Raw genomic sequence first — 12104 nt, 5'->3', positions numbered from 1 at the left:
CTATTTCTTCACTTTCTTCTCTGGCTTCTACTTCTCCACTGCTTGCATGATCTTCTTGTCCATTGCTGGCTTCGTATTCTTCTATGTTGCCTTCTGCTTCTTCATTGAATTTGACAATTGCTTGATCTTGAGATGAATCTTGTAATGTCTCATTGAATTTGACAATTGCCTTTTTGGATTCTTTCTTTGTCTTTTTACCAAGACAGAACTCCTCTGATGAGTTTTTGACTAGCTGCTTGTTATCTATCTGTAACAGGAGGCTCTTTTATTAGAGAAATATTACAAAATTCGCTGAGAGAGATAATTCAAATAAGGAAAATAAAATTCATCTAAATGATACTAATGGGAAACAAACTTCAAAGAAAATTGTATGGGCCAGAGAAAATTACAGACAAGGAGTTAATTTTATAAGGCAGAAAAAATTAGGAAACGGGCAACATAATTTAGATATCAGAGAAAATCAATCAAGACATATAAGTTAATATTTGACTATAACTGTGTCAGAGAAATTTGGAATCTAGAGAAAATTCATTAGAAGGGCAGAAATAAACAGTGTTTATCAAAGATGCAAGGCACATAAGTTATGGGCCAGAGAAAATTACACACAAGGAGAAACAATTTTATGGGCCAGAGAAAATTATGAAACAACCAACATAATTCAGATATTAGAGAAAATCGATCAGGGCATATAAGTTAATGTGTTACAATTGTGGTCAGAGAAATTTGGATTGTAGAGAAAATTGATTACAATGGCAGAAATAAACCAGTTGGTACCAAAGAAGAAAACATAAATTGATAGTTTAGAGAAAATTGATCTTAATCAATCAATGCACAAGGAGGGAAACAAAGCAGTGGTCAGAGAAATTTTGGAATTTCACTGAGATTTCAGTAGCGATAGGAATCTAACCTGTTGAGGTATAAGAGAGTGGACTGGTGTCTTCTGCAGCTGTTTCGTCAAGGTTTGCAGGTTCCACTTGGCACGTCTTGGAAAGTCAGTTGTGTTACTGTCTTCCGAGTCAATGATAGTTGCATGTTCACATAGCCAATACTATGATGAAAATTAAAGTAAATAAAATTTTCTAAATGCACAAATTTGTAAGTATGATAACTACAAATTTGAATGGATGTTATACTTACCAGCAATACAATGACACACTCCGTAACTTTTTCTGGAGTTTTGTGTAATGCCATGATAGAATCAATCAATGTTGATGTGATTGCTTTTGGCCAATCATACTGTTTCATTAATTCAAGAGGTTCCACATACTTTATAAAAACCCACCCTATTGAATTCCCACTTGTTGCAAAAAATAGGATGAGACACAAGTATAATGTCACAATGATTGCTACATCTTTGAAGTCAGTTAGTTGCTTGCCTTTCATTGCTTTGAGCAAGGCATTTTTAAGAACAGGACCAGTGAGCCTTGTGTCCTTTTGGAATCTTCTCCTAGGAATGCAGATTTTGGTTTTTTAGAGTATCTTAATGACATGGCTCTGTAGACACCCCATTTTTGACCGACCTTAAGACTCAGACGTCATCGATTGAGTGCTCAGTGATTGCGCATGTTGTGCTTGTTCTGAGGTTACGGAGTCTCAGCTGAGAGCCTTGCCTTCGAGACTCTTTTGTGCTTTGCTTCGGTTTGCGAACCAAGTTCTGTTTTCTCTTCCTGAACGGAGGAAGAGGTCTCATTGACCATCTCTCAGTAGCCGTAGGCTACTTTTCATGGTCGTAGACCACTGTTCCCGTTTGGAGACCAGTTTTTGATTTTCGGAGTCGTCGGCCGTGCGCCTCGGTTCGGGACCACTTAACTTTCTCTGCTTGCTCTAGTTTTTGGCGCACACCTTGTTTCCTCTCTCTAGAGGGACACCGTGGCCCGGGAGACCACCTTCGTGGTCACACGCCACTTTCGATGCTTAACAATCAGTTTTCAAGGCCTCCAGCCGCGCGTTTTGACCCCCGAACCCTCGTTTTGCATCCGTCTTGGTTCATTTTTGGCATGGACCTTGTTTTTATTGTTTGGAAGGTGGTACAAGGGTGGGAGACCACCTTTTCTTCTTGGAGACCATTTTTCCCGCCGGCCTATTTTTCTTGTCAGGTAGCTGGTCTCTCTGACTTTTGAGCCACAATTGCTGGTCTCCCACTACACCACTAGCTTGCATTGAGTGAGGAGACCACTCTGGGAGATGGCCGACCACCATTCACTCACTTGAACCTTTTGAACTGGTCAGCCGACCAGGGGAAGTGGTCAGCCGACCCCCTGAACTGGTCGGCCTGCCTCCTCCTGTCTTGTCCTTGTGAGTTGTTGCCGGCTGTGCCAACTGGAAGGCACATAATTGATCCTCCATACACGTGTATAGAGGATCTTCAAACTTAGTTTTTGGCCTCTTAAAGAAGCTTTGGACCTCTTTGGCTATAAGAGAGACCCTCTCCCTTATTAGCAAAGGTTCAGAATTTGGTTGGAGCATATACCATGTCTCTTCCCTTGTCTCTATATTTTAGCCTCCAAAAGAGCCTTGATCTTGGACCTTTACACACCACCTCACAACTACACACTTCCACCACCACTCTAAGGTTCTTGGAGCTTGTTTTCAGAGGCTAAGGAGTTGCCTTTTTTGGTCCAGAAGCTACTGGAGTTCTTGACTACAAGGGTAACACACCATTTCCCGCTTTTTGGCTTTATTTTGCTCCATCTCTTAGCTATACTTGAAAGCATTTTTGAGCTTTGGTGTAAAATAAAAAAATTCTTATTTTGAGGCCCTTAACATGTTTGTTTAAAATTATTTTGCTGTTGGGGGTCATCTACCCCCTTCCATGCTTCATTTCACCTTGTTTTGAGCCATGCCTTAGAGCATTTGTGTTAGCCTTTGTTTGGCCTTTTAGCCACTGAAATCCAGTGGATTTTCAATGGCTATCATGCTGTTTTGAGTGCCAAAATCAGAGAGGGGTGACCCTCTCACCCCTTGTCTTGTTTACTAGCATATTTGGCTTAACAAAGGAGCCCTTATTTGCATGCTTCAAAGCCATGTTTCAATCCATTTTTGGTGGGTTTTAGGACCTGCATAGGCTCTGTCCAGAGCCCATTTTTCCATTTTGGGTGTCTATCTTGCATGTGTAGAACAACCCTCTTTATAGCCTATCAAAGGAGCCTATCATTGTTGCATGCATAGACCATGTTTCAGTGGTTTTTTGGGCTTTATTTGGCATTTCATACCTCTGGATTTTGTTGGTTTGGTGACCTCTTGATTGCCTCACGTGCTTGTAGTGCAAATCCTCTTTACTAGCTTACATTGCATGCTATTTTGGCCTTTGATTCTAGCATTTTTTGGCCATGCTTTAAACTAATTTTGTGCATGCTTTGGACTGCCTTAGCTCTGTTTTTATGCCTCATGGTCGAATGATGCTTGCTATGCATGGTTGTAGTTCAATACCCTTGCCTAGTTTTGAGTTTTGGAGCCTATTGCATACTTATGTTGAGGTGTTTCCATGTTTTGGGACCATTGTGCATCATATTTCAGAGCTTGCATGCATGCCATATTTCCATGTTTTCCACTCTTTAAATGCGTTTGAGAGTCGTGCTTGTACGCCTCGTTTTTGGACCATTGCATGAGCTTCATTTCCATGCCTTTCGAGCCACCATTTTAGTCCATTTTCGGGTCTGTTTGGGGCTGGTTTGGCCATTTGTGCATTGCTTTGTGTACCTCTAGTGTAATGCGCTTCACTAGTTTCGGTATTCGGGCCATCTAGCATGCATTGTATGAGGTGTTTGCATGATTCGGGACCATCTTGCATGTCATTTCAGAGCTGGAAAATGTATGATTGTATGCCATATTTCATCCCTTGCCATGCTTTGGTAGAGTGGCATTTGATGCCTTAAGTTCGGTCCCTTGCATTGGGCATGTTTGTATGAGTGTTCCTGCCTTTAATTTCATCATGTTTGGCCACTGATTTGAGTGTGGCTGAGGCCCATTCATTTTAGTTTAAGTCCATCTCGCATTGTGTATGCCATGTCCATGTTGTCGCATGCTTGATCGTCGCATTGTATATGCCTTGATTATACCTTTGTGTATGTCCATCTCCATGTGTGTATTGCGTATGCCATATAGTTTTCATGTGCATTGAGTATGCCATTCGTAGTTCATAGCATTGCGTATGCTAGTTGCACCTTTGCATGTCATTCCTTGCATGTTTGCATGTCTTAGTTGCATTTCGTTTAGGATTGCATGCTAGTTGTTGCATTGTGTTTACATGTCATGCCATTCTAATTGTTGCATGGTGTTTGGAGTAGGGTTTAGTCCAAACATGGGAAATGAGGGACGTTTCGTACTCAAAGTGACGAAATGTGCTTCGATTCCCGGTCGCCGACACTCTTGATTACCCATGATGGAGTTTAGGCCTTGTTGTATTTATATGTGCATTCATTTTACATCAAGTCGTGCAATCCGACTCCTCGGCCATCATGCATCGAGATGCGTGATTGGTGGCACGAGGATCGAGGACTACACTCCCTAGAGCTCATGCAATGACGGGGAGAGTGGTCGTGCACACATATGTTGAAAATACTTTGCCATTCCCATTTTTTGCTCTCTGTTACAGCAAACTGAAAACCAATAGTAAAAACTGGTCGGTAGTATCCCTATAGCATGGTGGAGTTTCAGCCTTCTGGAGTTTTGTACAATGTTCTGGGACCAGTTGCAAACAGAGGCAAATCAGGGCATCGCAATGGATTTTTCGGCAAGGCGACTCGAGCATGCATGCATTTCTTATTATTTAAGACCGAGCTGAGGCAGTCCATTCCATATGTTTTGCATGCTAGCTTATTTATTTTAGTTAATTTGTTAATTAATTAGGGTTATGTAATAATTAGCTATAATTCGTTATTCATTCGGTTGTGTATTACTTATTCGGACCCTCCGAGGAGGGCAATGTTGTAATAAGTGTGCGTGTGTGTGATGTATGTCTTCCAACCCCACGTCTTTCTCCCTTTTATTTACTAGCTTATGATGGTTAGTTTTAGGGTACGTTTAAATTAGCATCCTTATGCTCGTATGTTTGCATTCATTCATCTGTTTTGCATGCACTGGGCTCGGCGCATCATGCTAACTGCATTGTATTTCAATTCCAAGTTGAATACATGTATCGATTGTTACATCTCATATGCCATCTTAGAATAGCCGAGCCTATTGTAGTTGCATTTTTGCATGTGTTGCATTAGCCATCTTAACATGAACTAGGATCATACATTGATTACTAACTAGTTTCTGTTTTGACTTGGAGTACTCGGTGAGTGTTTATGCTTTAGCATCCTTGCATGCGTGTGAGTGACTGCCATGATAGCATGCTTACCATGAGGCTATGTGCTTATGTGATATAACTGCCTGAATGCCTGTGGGTGAAGGTTGGGTTGCTTGAGTTGGAATAATTCGTCGAAACCCGTGTTTTAGCCTACTTGCGAGTAGCAAACTTCAATCCATTTTAAAAAATAAACGGATATGCGATGCTTTGTTCCAACTTAGGCAATCCAGTCTATACTTGTATGCTATGCGCATCACATAGTAATTCTAGGCTAATAACCGGAATAAGAGCACATATGTTTTCAAAACTCGATATCATGGTTAGTAGAGGCTGATCTTTGATCGGGTGAGCGGGGGTGCTCACGAAGTGACCTTCCCCCAATCGTACCTAAGTTCCCGAACCGAGGCAACTTTGGCGATGACGGACACGTGGCCTTAGGCAACGAGTCAGTATTTCCTAAATTCCCCCAAAAAATAAATATTTAGGTGGCGACTCTGTATCTGGCAAAGTAGTCCATGTTTGGCACTTCTTTCTAAAACTCAATTTTTCAAAAACGATTTGCCAGATTTGGACTCTTTGATGATTCATCGGTCTTGTATTGCACTCTGCAAGATTAGATACAAGACCGTGACATTGAGTCCTGAACTGTAGTAAGCCCAAATGAACAAAACGAGATTCCCTTCCGGGACGTTCGGAGACATCTACAGGCTCCTTTACCTCATTCCAAACCAAAAATCAAGGTCATGTCATTTGTTGTAAAGGTCAGGTTCTTTTTACCAACTGTGAATGCTTCTATTTTTTCATTGTAACATTGGATTATGACAACTATATCATCATCGGATTTCCTAGATTTCTTTGGATACATCCTTCCACTGGTTAGAGCTCGGATCAAATACCAGAATGGGGTCTTTTGAAGCTCTACAAGTTGTTTTGAATTGAATTTAAGTGTTTGAAAAAAAGAGACAATAGATGAGAGGTTGGATCGGAATTGAATGCTATTGTGAGCTCTCTTTCTGTGGAGTTTAACGGGTTTTTTCCCCCTTGAGCTTGAGTCTTTTGAAGTTCGGGTACTCATCTGGATGCTAGTTGCTTCATCACCTTGGACTTGTGTGTTTTGGCGAGGAGTTTGTGGTGCTTTGCTGCTTGTTTTTGATCTTAGATCATAAGAAGACCGAGAGAGTTGTTCTTTCTTGCTTGGTGTTTCCAGTGTTTTGTTGCTGGTTTTTTATCTTAGTCCATAAGAAGACTGAGAGAGTTTCTATTTTTTGCTTGGTGTTTTCGGTGTTTCGTTGCTTTTACGTTTTGCCATTTCTAGACAATGATTAAAACATAAAGATGTCAACATTAAATCCCAGATAAAATTGAACATACTAGAGAAAATTGGACATGTCAGAGAAAATTACAGATAAGAAAAAATTGAAGATGTCAGAGAAAATTGTACATTAAAAATTAAATGTCAGAGGAAATCAACAAAAGCATCATAAACATGGAAGAGAAATTTTCAATAATTGTTAAAATTACATATAGAAGTAAACATACCAGAGAAAATGAATGACAGAAAAATGTAAGCATGGCAAGCCAAAGAAAATTTCCATTCCACAATTAGCAAGATAAAATAAACAAAGTAATGTAAATATGTCACTGAAAATTACACCACATTGAAACCAAGAATTGAACAAAATAAACATACCAAAGAAAAATACACATTCCGGAGAAAATTACACATTCTTGAGGAAATTTCCATTCCAGAGAAAATTTCACTTCATAATATTAAAATGCCAGAGAAATTTACAAACACAACCAGAGAAAATTAACCATGATAGAGACACACAAGGGAAGGAAATGGTGTGATGTGGTCAGAGAAAATTATAAATACCAGAGAAACTTAGACAGGCAAGAGAGTAATAGACATTCTAGAGAAAAATACATATTCTAGAGAAATTTACAAAGCAGAGAAATTCATCGACAAAATCACAGAAACATGTTCAAGAATAAGATCAAAATACAGAGAAATAACTTTTTCTCAAAATACACATGGCAGAGAAAATTCAAAGAAGAAATATTCATTCCAATCCATAATATTAAAATTCTAGAGAAAATTAAACATGATAGAAACACACAAGGGAGGAAAGTGATGTGATGTGGTCAGAGAAAATTATAAATACCATAGAAACTTAGACAGAGGCAAGAGAGTAATAGACATTCCAGATAAAAATAGACATTCCAATTAAAAATACATATTACAGAGAAATTTACAAAGCAGGAAAATTTATAGACAAAATTACAAAAATATGTTCAAGAATAAGATAAAAACATAGAAAATTGCTTTTTTCAAAATAAACATGCTAGAGAAAATTGAAAGAAGAAACATACATCAAGCAAAAATCAGAGAAATTTAAATGCCAAAGAAATTTACAGATAAAATCACACAAACATGTTCAAGAATAAGTTCAAAACACACAGAAATAACTTTTTCCAAATTCAGGTAGCTTTTTATTACGAAATTGAAACCCTAATTTATGGAAGGTTAATATAAAATGCTATTAACTGTGTTTCCAGAGAAAATCTAGTTGTATTGTAGAAAAACTTACCAGAGTTAGGATGAAACTTGAATGACGAGCTGATATGGCCTGAGATGATGATGCGACGTGACGAAGATGGACTGAGATGACGATGAGCAGTGAAAACGAAGCTCTAACGAAAGTCAGAGAAATTTGTGAGGAAGGAATGAGAATGAGTTTTGCAGAAGATAACGAAGCCCTAATGTTGATGGTGAAGATGATATTGAAACCCTAATTCTGCTGTTCTCCTGTTCGTGAAGATACTAGATGCTTTGGAATTGAACTTAGACGTCGGAATGAGTTTCGTTTCTGTGTTGATTTTGACAAGGGTATTTTGGTCCACAAAATAATTAAAAACGCGCACCAAGTTGTTCAGGGACCTGATGCATCACTATTTTTTGGGGTATCCTTTATCCTCTAAATTATTATTATTAGGGACCTTAAAAAAAATTCCCTTTGAAATTGAAGACCCTCTGGTTTTAGAGAGAGAGAGAGAGGCACTCAAATGTTTTACGAAATGTTCTATCAAATAACGTATGTGATTTATTTGAGACTATTATATTTATGTAAGATATTTGGTATAATATTTGATAAAATATTTAACATCTCTAACATTTTTTAGAGAATATTGTTTTATAAAAAAATGTTAGAGATTAGTGTGGGATCTGTATGGACCTACACCTATCTAAAATATTTAATAAATTTTTTAAAATCTTTACTATTACTTTGATTTTATAATGGTATCTAGTTGTTGATCCAAGTTTGGCATGTCTCAAAAAAGATAAAAAGTCAAAAAATTACTCAAAAAGTTAAAAAGTTATCACTATTTACCAAAAAAAATAAAAAAAATTAATTTTACACACAAAAATACAACTCATCAATCACAATAAAGTCAGATCTGTGCTGCGGTTCAAAAGGAAAATTACACAGTTGGGATGCAGTTTGAACACACTGTTGTTTGGCTCGTGAGGACCCATCACAGGTCCCGTTTTTATAATCTGAACCGTTCAATGTGTAGAGTACTATATGTCTATAAAAAATCATGTTGATCGAATATCGATAACTACATGATCAAATCAGTTTTGTATAAAAAAAAGGATGGTGTTATAGTTAACGGTTGAAAGAAATAAATCTGATCAGATAGCTATCGATATTCGATCAACGTGATTTTTTACAGGTATATAATATTCAACGAGTGCTACACATTGACGGTTCAGATCATCAAAACGGGACCCGTGAAGGCCCCCGCCAACCGAAAAGCACCGTCTAGTGAAATGCCTGAAAAGTAGACAATTACCCTTACCATCTATTCAACCTGCGCATGAAACAGCCGTACAACCCAAAAAACAAATCTTCTCTTACACACTAATTTATACAATTTTTTAATACATATTTTTTTCATAAAAAGTCAAAAAAATTAACCCAAACAACCATATTTTTTTCCTTAAACTTTTAGTTCAAAAAGTCAAAAAGTGCACTTATTTAGAAAAAAGAAAAATGAAGGAAAATTTAGCCACAATTCTTCCTTGGACCTTTATTGGGTAAAAATTGTTTAATTTATTTTGTTTCATAAATTTTTAAGTGGAAGATGTGTAATTGAGTAAAAATAAAATAAAATATCTTCTATTTTTTAAAATAATATTATCAAAGTAATATGTTACTGTAAATCAGAATAATATGTTATTGTCAAATAAAATAATATGTTATTGTTTATATCAATTTCGATGGTAATAATTTTTTTTAAAAAATTTATAGTCAACACAGATCTTATTTGATGGATCTTAATGAGAAAAATTTAAAAATATTAATTTTATTAAAAATCGATATTTAGATCAAAAGTTATATTATTTTAAAATTTAATATTTTGGTAATAGTGGTATTTTATGTTAAATTTTTTAAGAAAAACCTTTTTTTAGAGTTATGCTAGGGACACCAAATATATAATCAAATTTTTTATCAAACTTTTCACATGGGTGTGGGATCCACACACATGTGATTTGTGTGGATCCCACAATCATGTGAGAGGTTTGGTGCATATAGCATTATTCAATTTATTTGAGATCTATAGCATCTTTTACGATTACTCTTAGGGTGTGTTTGTTTGGACAGACTGGATAAGGGGGGATTGTAATTCATCGGACTGTTAGTCCCGGGATACATTGTCCCCAGACTATTTGGTTAGATTGGATTTGTATCATATGTTTGTTTAGTCATGGGATTAGATGTTTGGATTGGACTATTTTTAGTGAATCCAATGTTTGGTTACACGGACTGAATAAGGATAAATGTTCAAAAGACTATTTTATCCTTGTAATTTATAATTTAACAACACTAAAAAAATTTAATTTATAAGGCCATAATTTTTTATTTATTATTTTCAATTAAATTAAATTTATAATTTATAATTTTTATTTTTTAATTAATATATAATTTTAAATTAACGACAATAAAAATTAATTTTATTTAATATATAAATTAAATTTTCAACAACACTAAAAAAAATTAATTTATAAGGCCATAATTTATTATTTTTAAATAAATTTATTTATAATTTATATTTTTTATTTAATATATAATTTTAAATTAACAACACTAAAAAAATAATTTTATTTAATATGTAAATTTAATTTTTTAACAACACTAAAAAAATTTAATTTATAAGGCCATAATTTTTAATTTATTATTTTTAATTAAATTAAATTTATAATTTATAATTTAAATTTTTTATTTAATATATAATTTTAAATTAACAACACTAAAAAAATAATTTATAAATGTTCAAAAGACTATTTTACCATTTTCTAATTGTTTGCTAAGTAATAGTATTAGGGTAAAATGGACATTTTATGGAAATAATCTCACCCCCCATGGGATATGAGAGGGAGATTTATGAGCTGGATTAAGCCGCGGTAACGACCGGGCAAATTATGGGCCGAACATAATTGGGTTGTGGTAACATGGGCCTGTCCAAAAAGGTTTTGCTCGGTTAAAGCAAAGGGCATGTGTGGACCGAGCTACTTGGCTTCTTGGTGCTGAAACCGGTCTACTGGGAGTGCGGCTGGGCTGTTCGCCCGCCTCTGCAGTTTCCACGGAGGCACGCATTAGCTCGGCAGAAGGGCCGACGGCTAACCTGACCGATCTCTCTCGGGCTCGGCTCGTCGGAATGCGGCCGAGCTCGGTTGTGCAAGAGCACGGCGAATGGATCATATAGGTATGCCGCGCAACCCGGTCAGGTTAAACCAGTGAGGTTCCGCCGATCTGTCGAGCTCCGCCGAGGTACCCTAGCAGATTGGTTAGGTGGTGATTGCTAGATTTGTGTTGACTGATGAGATAGTAGCACCACGTGTCGAGAGACTAATGAGAGTAGATTTTGGGCGTAGAAGGTATATAAGCATGTCTGCGCCCCCCATGCTGAGACAAATGAACATTTGGTGAGATATACACTTACACTCAACTCTCTCCTCTCTATCGATCCCTGTGTGTGTGTGCTAACTTGATCGTCGGAGGGGTTTTCCGGCCACACACCGCCGGGTAGGTCACCGCTGTTGTGCTCGCAGATCGATCGGACAGACAGGAGCTTGGAAGAAAGGAGTACGAGCTTGCCTGAATATTTGCTCCCCGTACTGCTAACTTGATCGTCTGAGGGGTTTTCCGGCCACACACCGCCGGGTAGCTCACCGCTGTTGTGCTCGTAGGTCGATCGGACAGACGGGAGCTTGGAAGAAAGGAGTACGAACTTGCCTGAATATTTGCTCCCCGTACAATTGGCGCCGTCTGTGGGAAGTTGACAGACAAAACCTTGTCTTCCAGGCTCATCTGATCGTCGTCCATGGCGACCAACGACGATATTCCGTTGTCTGCCATCGACGGAGTTACCCCGGAGTCAGGCAGACGGAGAGAAGGACATCCTGCCATCCTTCCTATGGCGGACCTGGAGACTTCTCCAGGAGGACATTCAAGAGATGCGCGGGATAAGCGCGGAAGAAGCTTTGGTCATTCACGAAGTCCAGACGGTCACCGGCGGCGGAGAGAATCACATGCCAGACGACTGGAACACAAGCTAAGGGACCAAGATGTCGTCATCCTGCGAATGGCGGCGGAGATAAAGGATCTTAAGCGACATGTCAAAGGGAAGGGTGTAGCTGGAGTGGGAGACCATAATGAGCGCACCCAACCCCGCCGTTCAGGTAGTCAGAGCCAGCGGCGCACTCCGTCCATCTCAATCACCAGAAGTTACAAGGTTGGAGATT

Source organism: Camellia sinensis, chromosome 6 (genome assembly GCF_055761805.1).
Source record: "Camellia sinensis isolate YWXY chromosome 6, ASM5576180v1, whole genome shotgun sequence".
Classification (NCBI taxonomy): Eukaryota; Viridiplantae; Streptophyta; class Magnoliopsida; order Ericales; family Theaceae; genus Camellia; species Camellia sinensis.
Note: the sequence above shows the minus strand (reverse complement) of the source record.